Source organism: Lichenostomus cassidix, chromosome 8, assembly GCF_008360975.1.
Source record: "Lichenostomus cassidix isolate B80296 chromosome 8, HeHo_3.0, whole genome shotgun sequence".
Lineage (NCBI taxonomy): Eukaryota > Metazoa > Chordata > Aves > Passeriformes > Meliphagidae > Lichenostomus > Lichenostomus cassidix.
Window position 1 is genome coordinate 24,870,719 of NC_139489.1, and position 16,914 is coordinate 24,887,632.

Genomic DNA, 16,914 nt, shown 5'->3' on the forward strand with positions numbered 1-16,914 from the left:
GAAGGAGGCCTGGAGGTAGCACTCACACCTTGCCAGCTCCTGAAAGCACAGCCCAGGAAGATAAACACAGTTGCAAGAGAAGAAGCTGGCTGGAAGCTGGCTCCATGGCTGGAGATGAGTCCTCAGAGAGGACTCTGAACCCTCAGTCCCACCCAGTGTCAGGATGGGCCCATGCCACCAGCAGCATCCTGGCTTTTATTTCCCTGCAGCACGGCAGGAATGGAGCAACTCTCCCTGCCAGCTCCACCGTGCTCCTTCCCAAGGCAAGGAGATCCCAGCTCACTCCAAGACTGGCACAGCCCAGCTCAGACACGGGGACACCACTGCTGAAACTCAAGCTGGAAGTGCTGGGGCCATGTCCATGGCCGTAGTCCCAGAGGCATTGGGCACAGCAGCAGCTTGGCTTACAGGGCTCAGTTTACCACTGACCTATTGACATTTACACTCGCACACGGCCAGCAAACCACCCCCACATACCTGACCAAAAAAGACTGTGGCACTTGGCCCGTGCTGCTAATCCCCAAACTTGAGGAGAAGTTCACACACAGCGTTCACACCCACGTACCACCACTTCCCACCCGGCAAGCTGGGAAACCCCATATAAATAAAGCTTAATTGCTGCTACTCCGACACAGCACGCGCAGGCGAAATGCATGGTAGCCGAACAAACAGCAAAGCCCTGGGATTTCCTGACTCCCCCGCAGACCAGACCCACCAGTTAATGTTCAACTGAAGCCAGCAGGACCATTGCCTGCCTTACCTGCACACCTGGTATCGCTCACGACCAAACGTCTCCCTCTGCTAGGGAGGCGAAGGCAATTTTACAGTGAAGCTGAATTTGTTTACTGCTTCTGCGCTGCCGGCTCTCTGTGGCACTAAAGAAAAGGAGGAAATTATGCGATGTGCTGAGGTGCTACTGCCATCTCAGACTCTCCACAGAAGGGGACACAGCCCTGGCTGCATCCCACCCCAGCCCACGGAGCAAAAGGCAGTGGATCGTGCCGTTCCCAGCACTACATTTGGACAGTAAGTAACGCCACCTTGTCACGGGGGTACAGAGAGCGTTTGCAACGCCCCATTTAACTGCACTGTACTCCTATCCACAGGCTTCATCAGCATATTTCAGCGGCGCCCTGATGGATGAAGATAGATGGGAGAACATCATCCTTGGTGAAATCACTGTTTTATCAAGGTTAAACCATCCTCACGCTGCACCACCTCCCTTTGTTGCTTCATTTCCAATCACAAAATTAGCGGCAGACATAACACACTTTTGCATGGACCTTGTTCCTCACTCCCCAGCTCATACCTTCCTTCTGGGATGGAGAGAGAAGCAAAGCATGGGGAGACCTCTCCCACCTTCATGCCTAAGCCTGTCCAGCTCTGTGGGCTCTGGGGACCCAATGAAAGCAGAATCTCCATGGATTTCATGAAGTTGCCTCTGCAGCATGGAGCTATGTTGCCCATCAGTGCTCTGCAAGAGGTCCTGCCAGAGCCAAAGGACCACCAGGCCCTCTCCCTTCTCCTTGGCACACCAAATCTTCTGTCAAGTTTCTGTGGAATAAGTGCTAAAGCTGTGGCAAGCAGAGGACGAGGAAGGAAAGCAGGAGGCAGGTAGGTTTTTGGTAGAGCCAGATGGTCTCATGGTGAAGGACCAGGGGGAATGGGATGCAGAAGGACGGCAGCACAATAAATGATCTTTCTCCATTGTAAGCCTGGTTGGATGAGGGTGGGAAAGCCTGGGCAATTTGAGGAAAAGGGCACAGGAGCCATGGAGGGAGGGGAAAGCCTTTTATCTCCAGGTCAGAAGTTCAACCCCAGTGCAGGTCAGCAGCGACAGAAAGCTGTTGCCTTCTGACACCTCTCCAGCAGCCAGCTGGGCAGAGTGATGGATGTCCCTGCAGCTCCCAGCCCCAGCACTCCACACGTCCACCTGGCAGGCTGGGCACATCTCCTTCCAGCTCCTCCCAAGAGCCGACCTCTTCAGACTCAGGGGACGTGGCCTGCAGCAGCTGGGCTGGGCCACCAGGCAGACCCAACTCCCCTCCATACCCCAAGTACACTCTGGAGCACTATCAACCCCTTTCCACCCCAGATCCCTCTGCTGAGGAAGGCTTGTCCCCCTGCCCTGCTTTACCAAAAAGGAGAAATGCATGGCCTTGAGTGATGTCCTCCATGGATTACCCTATTTTTTCAAGATCACACATGGTATGCCTGCTGTGGAGGAGACCTTGTGCAGAGCCAAGACTCCCTACACATATTACACAAAATCATCCAAAGTGGAACCCTTCAGACAAGTGCCTGTGCTGCTGGAAACCCTAGATGCCAAGCTCCCAAATCACTTAGACTCATTTTGGAGACCTTTTGGGGCTGAGTCATCCCTGCCTGAGGCCCCAGCAGAGGACAGCACCTGTTACCCCTGCGGCCTCGAGCCAGGCACTCACTGGAGGAACATGATCCCAGTGGCTCGGGAATATACAAGGACAGACAACCAAGGTGGGCAGCATGCGGCTTTTAAACAGTCCACAGGACCTGTCTCCATAGCCCCGGGCTTCTAAATACCTTTTAAAAAATCTGTACCCCCTTTACAGCACTGTTTGACTCTGCAGGGCGCTATTAAGTTACAAGAATATCTCTGGGCCCAGGGCCAGCTGCCGTGTTGTGTGGTCCCCATTAAACACAGATGGGTTGGACTGCCTCCTGCAGGGAGACCTGCTCCAGCAGTGGCTTTGCATCCCCGTCAGGAAAAAGTCAGCCTTGGCAACTAGGCTTTCTATCTAGACCATCATTCATGGCTTACACGTTGCAGAGGCTCCCTTGGCATTTTTCAACCAAACCTCAATGTTGTTTTGCACCAAGAAAAAGGGGCAAGTTGGCTTGCAAGATTATTGACTTTACAGCTAGGGAAACTGAGGCATGGGCAGCCCCTGGGGGCCAGCTCAGGCTCATGAAATGCTGCACTGACCAGTCTGATTGCTGCAGAGCTTCCCCCCTTCCCCAGCTCCTCTCACACCTCCTCTGGACCACATCCAGACACAGCCAGCCCATGGGGGCTATCAGCCCTCCCCTCCTCCAGCAGGATCTCTCCTTTGCTCTTTCAGCAGCAGGGAAAAGCATCCCTGACATGCAGCTGAGCAGCCAAGTGACCCTGGCAGGCAGTGACCTGGGAGAAGGTCACTTACTGAGCGAGCTGATGCCCTTGGGGGGGGCCATGGGTATGTGCACACACACAGACACCCACCAACTTTCCAGGAGAGGTGTCTGGTTTCACACCTCAGCTCCAGCAGGAGCAGGACAAGCCTTGCCCTGGCTCCCTATCCCCTCTGCCATCCTAATCTTGGTGTAAGCAACTCTCCAGTTTGCACATGCCATCACAATAAGCCTGATGGAGAAGGAGCTCAGGATAAGATGCTCACAGGGAACTTTTTTCCAAGCTCAGCGTGCAGAGCTTGGCTCACACTCCAAAGCACTGCGGTTTATAGCCCTTATAAAAACATTTATATAGAAGCTGCCTGCTCTATGCATATAAGGCCAATGCCTTCAGACTTGGGCAGGACCCAATGCCATATTCAGGCACAGGGAATAGCCCAGCTTCCCAGTGAGCCGAGCACATCCAAAGCTGGACAGAAACCAGCCAGCATCACAGAAAGCCTCTCCAAGAGCTATATATGGATTCTGAGTCCAGTCTGGTTTACCCTGGGAGAAGAGGGCAGGAGGGCTGTGCTGACCAGCACTCTTGAAAGACAGCTACAGGGAACATGCTACAATAAAACTAGAGAATGGGTTTACAGCAGTTAAAAGCAAAAGCAAGAAGTGGAGATTTCCTCCACTTCACATCATTCCAGAGCAACAAAGTAATTGAGAGCACGGATTAAAGAGATGCAGCTTACACTAGATCCTCAAACAAAACAAAAGCAAGACTTTCTGCAGTATAAATATGTCACTAAACACCACGGCTCTCAGTAAGAGTACTGCAGTATCAGGCATTCACAATACCCAGATCTGGCTTAACACAAGACATCCAGGAAGGAAAACAATCAGCACCTGAATCTTTCAGTTTTGCAACAATAACAATTCATGAACAGCAGACAGGACCAATTTCCTTTCACTCATTTAATACTGGTTGTCTCCAAATCTCCTTGGGTATCCCACTGAGGGCAGCAGGAACATCATCTCCCAGTTAATATTTCCCATGCTGCCACCAAGGAACTGCCTTCTTTTCCTCTGTTTCCCCAGTACCCAAATAAAGCACTCACTCCCATGGCCATCCTGGCCCAGCACAGAGCCATCCCCATGACAAATTTGCCCCCTTCTCCCAGTAAAAACCAGTTTGTTCCAGACACACATGGCTTTCATTAAGAGCTCACAGATCACACTCACCCCAAACTTCTCCCCCAGCCCTGACCTCTGCCACTGCAGTGGCAGCACCTCAGTCACAGGGCACTTGGGCATCTGTCCAAAGCAAAAACATTCTGCAAAGCTTTGCTTTTTCACAGGCACAGTCTCTTCCAAGACTCAGATGTGTGGATTTCAGTTCCTGGAGACAATAAAGAGAAATAAATCTGGTTGCTTTAGCCCCAGCACTGGAAGGGGAATGATTTTCCCCAGCACTAATGGAGGTGCTTTTCCTAACATATATATCAGCTGAGATGATGTCAAGGCAGAACATTAAATTAGCCAGCCTCTATTAATTACAGCTCTCCTATAGCTCTTCCCATCTTCCAAGTGCTTTACAAACAGCATTAATTCCTACACATGCTATCTCTGTTCCAAAACCTCCCTGAGGAGCTGGCAAAGCCCCACAGCCTGCAGCAGCCTTGGAGCAAGTAGTTCCCTACACAAGCTCGTGGTTCCACCATCCAGGCTCCCACCATGCCTTTGCTCCAGACCATTGTTTGGAGCTGGAGTGGGAGCCTGGATAATTTACAAGTCACCAAAAGGGCCAGGACTTGACAGGGAAGTCTGTCCCTGGCCAATCTCCCATGGGCTGGGGCTTACTGCTGTCCTCCCATCCCTGAGGGCTGCTGGCACTCCAAGTTTAAGCATCTCTGCCTTGCCTCTCTCCCCAGCTGGAGAATTTCTCCCACCATTAAAATTAACGAGGTGGGTTTGCAGAGACGAGCCGGCTACAGAGCCCCCTCCTGTTCCTGGAGTTTGGGGTTGTTTTTAAATTAAGTTGCAGTCCTGGAAGTGCAAAGTTATACCAAGCATCATTTACTTTACTGCTGAGCAATGAGGAGCAGGGAGGGAAGCAGGGTGCTCCCCTCCAGGCAGGCTGTAAAGTGCCCGGCGAGCGCAGATGCTGCCTGCAGTTCTCCTCTGCTCCGGTCCGGCAGCGCTCCCTGTGCCAAGAGCTACAGCCTGGAAAATGGCACTTGTGCTAAAGTGCCCGCATTAATCAAATCTTCATTCACACCAGCAGAGAGAGAGAGAGGGAGGGAAAAAGGCAGAGGGAGATCCCACCAGCTCCCCGAGCCCCAACTTCAGTCCAGCTGGGCTGGGAAGGAGTGAGCTCCAGTGCTTTGCCAGGCAGCAGCCTGTGCTCGATGCAACAGAGGCCACAATGGCAGAGAAGAGCAGGGAAAGCCTTCGTGTCACAGCTCAACAGACCTAAGAGTTCCCAGGAAAAACGGAGAAGTTACAATTTCCGAACTAGATTTAGCAACAGGACAGAAAGCACCTAGAGCAGAAGAGGAACACGGAATTCCCAGCAAGATCACCCAACTCTGCTTTGACTTGGGAGACTGATGGCAACTTTCTAAGGGGATCTCATCCCTGGGACCGCTGACCCATCTTCCACAGCACAATGTGGAGACAAGCTTAGCCTCAACAACCAAGACATTATGTGTTAGAGCCCCTAAGACAACAAATCCAGGAGAACAACCTCTAGACTTAGGGATGCCATAAACACCACTAAAATAAAGGGCAACCTCAGTACCTTATCCACGACTGGCAAGAGCAGAATGGATGGTAACTATCAGCACCAACTTCATCCTGGGAGACCCAACACTACACTGGCCCCTCACAGCCCAAACCAGCAGTGGGAGGGGTGTGGCAGATACCTACAGAGTGATTCCTTACTTACAGATGGAACAGGAGCATCCTTGATGGATATTTTAACTTGTTCTTAAACACCATTTGGAAAATTGAGTCTACTACCTTCCCAGATGGATTTACACTTGCACACAACCTGAAGAGCTTACTAAGGAGAGCAAGAACTACCTTGATTTTAGTCTGCCCAGGAGCCTAACTCCCACATGCTCCCATCTAGGTGACTGTAAGACAAAGTCTTGTCCAAGCTTGCAGCTATGTGGCACTGGAAAAGTCAAATACAGATCACCCTAACACCAAATGAGTACTCTACCAGACAATCAGTGAAAAAAGGCATTGAACACAAAGTGCAGAAATGGGAAGGTGGAGGAGGGATTCCCCTCCCATTTTAACAACCCAATGCTCCAAGGATAGGAAGAGCTCTTCAAAATCACATTGAGCTGGGCACAGCAGCATCATGACCTTCACCGGTTTTCCGCTCATTGGAGAGGAAATGAATACAACATGCTCCAGTTTCTTCCACTCTTCTGCCTTTTTCTGTTCCCCACAGACCCTCCGGACAACCAGAGAAGACAAATCTAATGCTCAACAGCACAGCCAGCTGGAGAATGACCCACCAACATCTTGAGAAAACAGCCAGACTTTAGGTCAGACCTGCCCTTTCCCTGCTCCAAAGAGATGGCAGAAACCAGCACCTCGGTCACCAGACATGAGCCACGAATCTTTGCAAAACCCTGCCACCCTACGTGTGCCAGACACTCACAGCTTCAGCATCCCTGCACAGGAAATGGGAAGATGCCCTACGGGTATGCTGAGACCTCATTCTCCCAACACCAACAGATGTGTTCAAGCCTCTTCCCCTCCACCCCATTAGGGCGTCTGTGGCACAGGGCATCAGCAAGAGCTCCTCCAGGCTTCAGCTACAAAGCAGCCTGGCAGCCAGTGCTCAACTGCCTGTCCTCTCCAAAGCCATCACCTGTCCTCTCACATAAACAGCAGCAGCCAGTGCTCAACTGCCTGTCCTCTCCAAAGCCATCACCGCCCAGCAACATGACAAGCTAGCCAACACAGCCACAGGTTTCCCTGAGCAGAATGCACCACAACACCTTTGCTCAGCACTCAGAAGTGAGAAGAGGGAGAAGGAGAGTCTACCCGAAGCCACTTTGCAACCAGCCTTAAAAAGTTCACACGAAAATCTTCCCAAAGATTCTGGCTATAGGAGACACTGGTCTCAACTGAATCAAGATCTGTTATGTTGTAATATAATAGATGTAAATTAAAACAGAAAATCTATCATGCCTCTAATGTAGCCTGATAGCTGAGCGTGTGGATCCGTACAAGCAGAAGCACAGAGAGGAAGGGTGATATATGGCGAAGCTGGATGGAGGGTGAAAAGCGTGGCGAGACGAGCCGGAGAATGGCGCAGCCCGCTCTACGCTCCTCAGACCCAAGGGCAAGAGAGGAATAAATGTTGATTAGTGTTGATTTTGTCCGACGAACGCTTGTCAAGTGACAGTTGGACTAAGCTGCTCTGAAAGAGAAGCATTAATCTTGGTCTGGTTTAAGTAGAGTATATTAATTTGTGTCATTTTTACTAAGTCGTACTGAGAAAGGCTTCTTACTGCTTTGCATCTGACTGCTTTGGTGGTTTAGCCTACTTTATTTTTTTTTCCTCCTTTTTTCCCTCCTTCTCCCTTTTAAACAGATATGGCGGCAGCAGCAACATATTCAAATAGCTCAGCAGGAGAGCGGGGGACCAAACGCTTCGCTCCTGGATTAAGAAAATAAACTCCCAGGGTGTTGGCATAGCAACAGCATTTCAGATGAACTGCTATATATTCCGTGATTAATAAATTAACATTTTTTTCATATGGTTGTTTCTCCTTTTCTTTCCCTCCTTCCAATGGCAGGAAGGGGGGGGTGGGCAAGAAGCAGAGAGGAGAGGCCAGATGATGTCCCCATGAGCTGCCCAAGCAGGGTGGCAGGGTCTCCTTTCCTCTCCGTGTGCCCAGTCACAGGACAGAGCTTTACACACCCTAGAAAGGCACGGGAATACAACAGGGATGTGATACTGCACGCGCTGGGGCCACAGAGAAATGGGCCTCAAGTGGATGGGGATGGAAATGCAGCACAGCTGAGGGTCAGGGCACAGGCAGCCCCTGTGCTGTGACAAGGATGGTTTCAACTCCCCTTTGAGGGCTGAACAGACCATTCCTGCTCTCAGCAGGACCGAGGGCTTGACAAACAGGTTTATGCCCCTTGCTGGTGGAACAGCCTTTTTGCAGCTGCTTTCTCCTCTCCACTGCCTGCCGTCTTTTTTTTCTTTTACTTACTTTTATGGAAAAGGGACTAGAGGGAGAAGCTAGTGAAAATACCATGAATTAGGAGCAAAAGACTGCAAAGTTCCCCAGAGCAAACTGCATGCGCAGAGTTAATTTTCCATGGCTGGAGCAGGTAACAAGAACTCCTGCACGTTTCTCAGCCCTTTCTGAACACCGGGCGATCCCACTCTGGTATGAACAAGAAAGCAGAGCCTCCCCGAGGAGCACTGGTGAGTGACTGACCCAAATTCAAACACTTTCTTCCTCCTGCCAGCACTGGCAAAGTGACCGGTGCTGAACCGTAGCTGCCTTTGGGCCCTTGCAGAGCTGCACCACCGAGAGCCTGAACACAGGAGGGAGAAACCCAACACTTGAGGACTCATTATAGCCCCCACAGAGTAAAAATGTCTGGGGATATGCTGAGCCAGGAGAGCCTTGCCAGGATGGCAGGCACCTACCCAGGATAGAGGAGAGGATGATCCATGGCATGTTTTCAAACACTCATCCCAAGCACTGCATGCCATGGGATCAACACAATGAGAAGGTTTAGGCTTGGTCTATGTCCTGCTTCTGCTGAACTCCAAATGTTTGGGGCTTTTTAATAAATCTTACTGCAATCTACCTTTTGCATCTTCAAACATGCCCTGAACACCCCCCTGTCCATGCTGCTCACAGCCTCTTTGGCACTGCAGCAATCCACCACCCAAAGCTGCTTTGCTTCAGGCACCAACCAAAGTTGAAACGTTTCCTCTTCTTACCAAACTCCAAATTAGTCAAAGTTCTGTTAAAGCATGAAATTATTTTGACGAGGCTTGAGTTACATCCACCACAGGCTGCACGTGCACATAGGCACGCTGTAGGCACACACTCTGAAGACCTCTGTTCGAGAATTAAGATCCTGAAGAAACACCAACATTTTTAAAAGCTTTTCACCTGTTCAAGACCCCAAGTCTGCTTTACCAAGCTGCATAGGAATGCAGCTTCTCAGCATCTTCCAAGGGCAAGACTTGGGAAATCCAGGAACATTACCAAAGGGGTTTGAACACAAGTCAAACCCAGCAGTTCTGCGCTCGATGCCCCGCATGCAGCTGCAGGCACGTGGCAGAAAAACAAGATGAGCCCCAGCTAGTAAAAAGGGGTAAAGCTCCTCCACCAGCAGCAGGAATAGCCTGGTTCAAGCCCACTGTCAATCCCTCACAGTATTTTCCTAGGTCACAACAAACCCCCATCCCCTTCACAGCATCTCCCTGACTGTACAAAGCTCCTGCACAAGCTGTGCCACCATGCCAGGTCCCTTCATGTTCTCAACACAGTAGGGTACACTAGGGTGTTCATCTATGCCCTGAGGTCACCTCTCACCCAGGAGACCTTCCTCTGCTGCCAGCAATCCTAAAGGCATGGAAACCTTTAAAATTGGAGCCTTTGGGGAAAGAGAAGCAAGCAAGACCCAGCAGCTCTTTCCTCCATTCATTACTGCTGCTGCTGGGGATGGTGGGCGAGCACCGCTCCGTGTTCTCCCCTTAACGTTATCTTACACTCTGAAGCACAAAGGACTACTTAGAAAAGCCTCGCTGGAGCAATGCTGTTTCTCAATGACTTTTCTTATGGATCCTGGAGGATAAGCCGTATCAAAGCATTTCCACAGCTGCATACAGAGAGCCAGGGTAACCTAAGCCTTTTATTTAAGCAAGTGCAGCCTCTAGCCCAGCACTGGTCGCTTTTAGGGTGGAGACAAAGCAAGCAAGCACCTGTGGTGATATGGGATGGTTAGCACCAAACTTCAGAGGTGTATTTGGCACATTCTTCATCTAATCCTGTTTGAAAACACATCCTGAGTTGCAACATGTTTATTAAAGACACCAAAAATCATTCTTCAAGTAAAAACCGAGTCCCACATCCCATATATACAGAACCTTAGATTTGTCCACACACCTCAAGATGGGAACATTCTTAATCCCTCCCAAACACCATTTGTGAGAGCTCACATAGAGTCACTGCAGCATCAACACTCCCCAGTCCTTCACTAATGTCTTCCATCTAACCCAAGACATTTTTTTAGAATAAATCAATCCATCAAAACACTGAGTCTGAGTGTCAGCCCTTTCACTCAGGAGTAAAGGGCAAGACCCCGTCAGGCAAAGTCCGCACACACGTCACAGCTCATTTTCCCAGGGCTGAATTGAGGGAGCCAGCCTCAGCATGGGAAAGAGGTGCAGCTCCTGCTTTTCAAGGTGTAGGGCCCAGGAGAGAGCCGACAGGGCACTGCTTGGCCATAAAGAACCAATGCCACGACTTGGGTAGCTTTTCTGACAGCCTAAAATGGCAGAGAAAAGATCCTGTTGGCCCTACTTTGTTATCCAAATGCTGCCAGGCACAGAGGCTGCAACCCTCCAGTGAACAGCCTTGCCCACTTTGGGTACTACATCACACTGGTCCTTTAAATGACGAGTCCTTAAACTGGTCTGCTGGACCACATGGTCCTCAGCATCAAGCATGAGATCCCCTCTTAAAAATGTACAACCAGCTAAGAATGGGGTGGGGAAATGCTCAAAGAAATTTAATGACAATTTATAAATAAATAAATAAACCATCAGACCATCTTCCTGGGATTTGTCCATGGTGATCTGCACCTGGTTATTCTGCTTCTCTCCATTTCCCCAATTTAAAATGAACCCTACCAGGAACTGGGATCCTGACACAGAAGAGGAGGTATGCAGAGCAGTGCCAACCACACAGTGTGCTGCAAAATATCTCCAGCCCCTCACAGCTTTTGCCCCCCACAGTATAATCCCCTGCAATTCTACTCAGACCCTGTTTCTGGCCCCATTTTTCAATTCCTTCCTTGTCCACCCAGAATTTCACCACCCGGTTCCTAGTCCAGGGATAGGCCTACGTTACTCATTCAACCATCTGACACCCCATCATGTTCAACCACAGAGAAGTAAAGCAGCACTATTCACTCTCTGAATTGGGCAAGAGGGGGCTTCTTTTCTGAAAAAAAAAATTCTTTAATCATCCCCAAAATCAAGGGGAAAGTCTCAGTTCAAACTCAGATGGAGAATCCCAAACAGAGTGCCAGCTACTGCATCGTGCTTGCACAGCTCCATGAATGAGCACTCAGAGACCTCCTCTCTGTAATCTCCAGCCAAGACCACGAGAGAAATTCCTGTAGAAGGTAGAATTCTGCATTACTCTTTTGCTTTCACAAAAGACCCGATGAAACTCTGGTGCTGTGCGAAGAGTCAGTAGAAATAGGTAAAATGTCCTTCATCCAATGAGCTTCTACCCAACATCCTGTTGCCCATTAATTGATTTTCTTGGTTTCTCTTGATCCAGGTGTTTCCTACCACAGGCAAGCACCTAACATCCCCTCGAAGAGTGACTGCTGGTGGGTCTCCTGGTCTGCCATAGAAATGAGTGAGGCTCCACCACGAAGGGAGAATTGTTCTCTGTAACTTCCTAACTCCGATTCCATACATCTGCAGTTCTTGAAACTCCCTTCATTTCACCAGTATCGTTGCATTAATAAGATGTCTGGAGACACATGCCATACCCAGTTAGGAAAAGGAACTAAGATCTCTCCTGCTCTATCAAGTGTGGCCTCTGCAGCCCAGAAAGCCCACTGCTACCCTCTTTGCCAAACCACACTGCAAGTAACACATCTAATTTGCTCTCCGCTGTGCTCCTTAGGTCTTTTGCAACATTACTGATTTCCAAGAGCTTTCCTCCCACTGAATCTTTCCGGTTTGGATCGTGAGGGTAGTATTTTGCAATTCATTCCTCACACATTCATGAAGTGTTGCTGTTTGCCACTAAAAAGCCAAAGGCAGCTGAGTTGCGATGGCCAGGAGCTGATCATACACATTCCCATACTGGGAAGCAGGGAGAGGCACAGACTCATGTTTATGTCTTACCCACACAACCCAGGTGCCATGTGGACAGTTTTCTGCAGAGGAGAATTTGGGGATGGAGGGAAGGAAGCCACGGGAGCAAGCAGCAGTGCGCTGCCAGCACCCAGCTCCCGATCAATAGGCCATCTGCAATAGGAGATCAATCGCTTCCATTTTGCGAGGTGTTAAGTGTGACGGGGATTGAATTAAAGCCAAGAACCTAAGAGCGGCTATAAGTTATGCCGTTCTCCTTCCCCCCTTTTTTTTGCCTTTCTAGAAACAAACCCATAAAATGTACTTTTTCCTTTCTTCTTCCCTGCCCCCTCCCCTTCCCCTCTAAGATTTTCAATTAGGTGAGTGGAAGGACGAATGGAGCAAATACGTTTTGCTCGAGTTCTAAGTGCTTTTGAAACCCCCTGTCAAAGCATTTAGTAACGCAAGATTTAAGATGCCCAATTAATTTTTCCCCAACAAGGAGCCAAAAGTAGATGCAGGAGGAGGTTAAAAGCTAAGTGTTTAATTAATATTAAATTTATATGATTCTTTATCACCGAAAGCATTGTAAAATTGAAAAAGCAGTTAATTTTATGGTCACTGTGTATTCCTCTGCTTTGATCTTTGATCCGTGGAATGAAATCGCGGAGTGTAAAGATTCTCCTGCTTTATTATACCTGTATCATGGCAGGAATGTTGGGTGAGGTGAGCTCATCTGAGCCCCCAGCACAGACTAGGCAGGGTGGTACCTGGGCACAAAACCCCCCCAGCTGCTTGGAGCTTGGGGGTGCAGTTTGCAATGGCTCCCCAAAGGGAACTTTGTGCCATTTGGCTGAGGACGGCACAAAACTCTTCGGTACGCCACCGCTGCAGCTCCTGGCCTCCCCCGTGCCTATCCGCCAGCGAGACAAAGAGCTATTATGCAGAACGGATTGCACTGGAAAGAGAAAAAGGGGGGGAATAATTTCTGCAGGGGTTTTTATGTGGATTTTTTTTATATATTTTTAAATCCCACTGGGAGCCTCATTATAATTTAGTTATTAGCAAGAGGAAAAGAAACTAAATAAGTAAAAGAAATTTAACATCTTAAAATATTGTAAAGGGAGGAGAAAAATCAACAAGATGAAAGTTCTCCAAGCTTCAAAGCAGTTGCAAATTCTCGATTCAAATGTTTCAGGCAGCCCCACTGGCAGTAAGCTGCTTTGGGGTCAGATTCCCATCATAGATCCATCAGTGCTCCTGGATGGAACAGGCAATGTCCCTCAGACCACAGACCAGACTGACATCTGGGACGGGAGCACATCCCCGCTCAGAGCGGGACCATGGAATCCCACTCTTCTCACCCAGCCTTCCACTTAGAAACCCTTTAGAAAGCCATGCACATCTTTCCCTGTCCCCTTCAGTTCAGCACTTCCTTCCAGAGAGAGGCTCAGTGCATATATTCATATAATAAGAAAGTGAGAGTTTTAATGGGAATTTAATCTGATTAAAGTCTTGATTTTAGGGCAGGTACATAACTCATACATGTGAAGAGGCACAAAGTAATGAAACGGTGCAGGTCTCAGGATACAGCTGGGAAAACTGGGAAGTCATTAAGGACAGACAAAAATTAGGCTTGGTATCATGAAATAAGATCTAATAATTGGCACTGCTTCATAAGCAATGGGAATTAGTACTGTTAACCCTCTGCCCCCATTGCTGTCAGACAAGGACAGTCACCTCCTCCCCACGTAAAAGGCTCCAGCACAGCAGCAACACAAGCTGCCCCAGGTCATGCAGCAGTGATGGAGCAGAGCCTGGAAGAGAAACCAGGTTTCACCTCTCCCATGGGATGCAAGAAGGCAGCTCTTTTTCTACTAAGCACAAAAGATGCCATACACACAGAGAAGCAGTCTGCAACCTCAGGAAGTCTGAAATTGGATGGCTAGCAAGCACCCTGCTGTAGCCTCTGCTCCCATCCATGACATGGGAAGCACGAGATACAGATTTGTGTTTTTCTCATCCCTACTGGACAGGTCCCATAAGCCAGTCCTCAGAGATGCCACCAAATCACACCCTCCAGCTGGCACTACAAGACCAAATCCAGACTGGCTTTTTTTAAGGTTCAAACTATCTTTGGTCCAGCCAAGACTGAACATCAGATTTCCAAACATTCAGCACTGGCCTCGAACCAGGCAACCAGCTTTCAAAGCTTGAACAAAAGCATGTCAGCCAAAACCACCTGAGAAGTATCTGCTTTGCCCAAGGGCAGGTTTCTACAGCCAGACTACTCTCCCCACTGCTCAGGAAGAGAAACCAAGGAGTCCACCTCCTGCTAAGGTTCACACTGAAGGTGGTGCTTACAGGATCTGCTTGACCCAAGTCCCCCACAACTTGCGGATCTCTGCCATGGACCAGCAGCCATGTACGCCCAAGCACAGCTGTGTATCTGTCTTGGGAAGAGCTGCCATTAAATGAGATGTTCAGGGTGTACATACAGCACATGAGATCTGCTCTGACAACTCCTCTGCCTCCTCCCAGGTAGTGAAGAACCACAGCTCTGGCCGTCCTCGGCGCAGCCTCTCCACGCAGACAGACCGACTGTATTTTATACGTATGCGTGCAGATATCGACAGATGGAGAGAGAAAATTACTGTGCCCATAAATTGAAGCTTTGGTCACGTCAGTTCAAGAAGCAGAATAGAAAATTTAGAGCCAAGAAACCAGCTTGTGTCAGTCAGGCTGACGAATGCAGGCGCCAAAAAACACACCCCTTAGCATGGGGAAGCGAGACGCAAGCACCCGCACGCACACAGAGACCCCGCTCCTCTTCATCTATTCTCAGCAACTGTTTGTCTGAGGCCACATGCAACTGGATTTGTCAAGCCCCCTTTTAACAACTTCTTGTCACAGTCCATTACCAAATTGCATATAGTTATATATTCCACTAATTAGGCTTCTAAAATATCATTAACATGTCTCTTGATCATTAGCATAACGTATGAGGCGTCCTCGTTAGGCACGACTCGAGTTTGTTAATGCGGTAATGAAAGGCACGGGGCTGGTACTGCAGGAGCCGTGCAGAGATAGGAGGCTGGGAACATCAAAAGCATCGGTGCCAGGCTTAAAAAAAAAATAACAACAAGATCAGCGAGAAGCAGGGGCAGAAGCCAATTGCTGGGAAACCAGGGTGATGTGGAAGATGAAACAAGCGTCTCCAGGCAGGCGGATACTTCACACACGCTGCTTGTCTTTCACAGACTAAGACAACATTCCCATGATCTGCATACAGCACAGGTACAGGGATGAGTCAGGATCGCAGACCTGAGCCATCACCATTGGGATCTGGGTAAAACAGAGCAATGGCCAGGGTCTACAGGAGCCCCACGGAACAGATCTTCAGCCCCAGCTAAACTCCTCCTGTCTGGCTGACTCCAGAACACCCCTCACACCTATTCAGGCCAGCCCTGCTCCACGCAGGGATTATCTGCACCCAAAACCCACTGCAAGACACACACAGTCTTCCCTCCTGAAACCAACATTAAGCTGTCCCACACCCCAGCCCCAAGATAAAACTGGTATGAGGCAATGCCAGGCACCAGCCTCACCCCACCAGCTCAGACTGCACAACACTGAACAACCACGCCGGCTAACCTGAGGATGGAAAACCACCACCCACCAGCATTACATGTCAGGAGATGGAGGGTGCTGGACACAGCAGCTTGGGATGGTACAGGACCTTGGTCAAGAATGTAAAGAAAGGCCTGAGAGGTCCCCAGTACCCAAATGTGACCTCCAGACAGCAATATTTGCATAGGTGCTCTAATGCACCCAGGGGTAAAGATGTGAATTAACAGGCAACGCTTTGACCAGGACAGATGCTTCCATGCCCAAGCCAGCTCATGTATCAGTGGTTACCACCGTTGCTATAAATAAGCAGGGGCTTTTTTTTTTTTCCCTTTGAGCGAATAACTCAATAAGTCACCGCATGAAAGATATTGTAAATAACTCCAGCAGAGTGCAAGTCAGGGCTGCTTCCAATTAGCTTTCACTTACGCTCCCCCCGCCTGCGCCAAGTTTGCAGAGTTTGTTCCCAACACGCTGCTTGCTCGCTGTCTGGGGAGAGGTGGGGAGCAAACCCCGCTGCAATCCGGGCCACTGCTCCTCCATGGCAGAAATGATCTTTTCATTAAAGCTGCGAAGACGCCGAAGCAAGTGAAAACAACCCACATATGCATCTATCTTTGTCCAGATGTTAATGCAAAGGTGGGGGGGAGGAAGCAACCAAGAGCTTTTCTTCAGCTGCTGAGAGCAAACACCACCACCACCGCAGCAACAGCTTGGAAATGGGAAGCAGCACACAACTTTCATTAGAACAAAGACATAAAACAAACTCGGCAAAGGCAGCCTGGGGGCTTTTACGCACTCATCTGGAGAGACCCCCACAGGTCCCTAAGGAACGGGTAGGATGCATCCTTGTGGGCAACACCGCTGCCAAAACAACAGGGGGAAGATGGATGATTTTGCGAGTCTTCATCAAAAAATTCCTCTTCCATGAGATAAAGGCGGTGTCAAGACTCTTTCCAAGTTTTTACTCATTCATACGCACAACCTTTGCATCCCGCACATGCGTGCGCCTTCACACAGCAGCTGGTCTCGATATCAGAGGAGCATCACAG

At 49.4% G+C, this 16,914-nt stretch overlaps 1 protein-coding gene and 1 long non-coding RNA gene across 3 annotated transcripts in view; one reads left to right on the top strand and one right to left on the bottom strand.

Moving 5' to 3' along the window:
- PBX1 (PBX homeobox 1) overlaps positions 1-16,914 on the bottom strand; it is a 129,005-nt gene that overhangs the window by 81,480 nt on the left and 30,611 nt on the right. The gene's annotated exons all lie outside the window — the stretch shown is intronic.
- On the top strand, positions 538-2,650 carry LOC146434134 (uncharacterized). The gene is made up of 2 exons (XR_014853844.1): positions 538-1,026; positions 1,107-2,650. It is a non-coding gene; the product is annotated as an uncharacterized LOC146434134 (long non-coding RNA).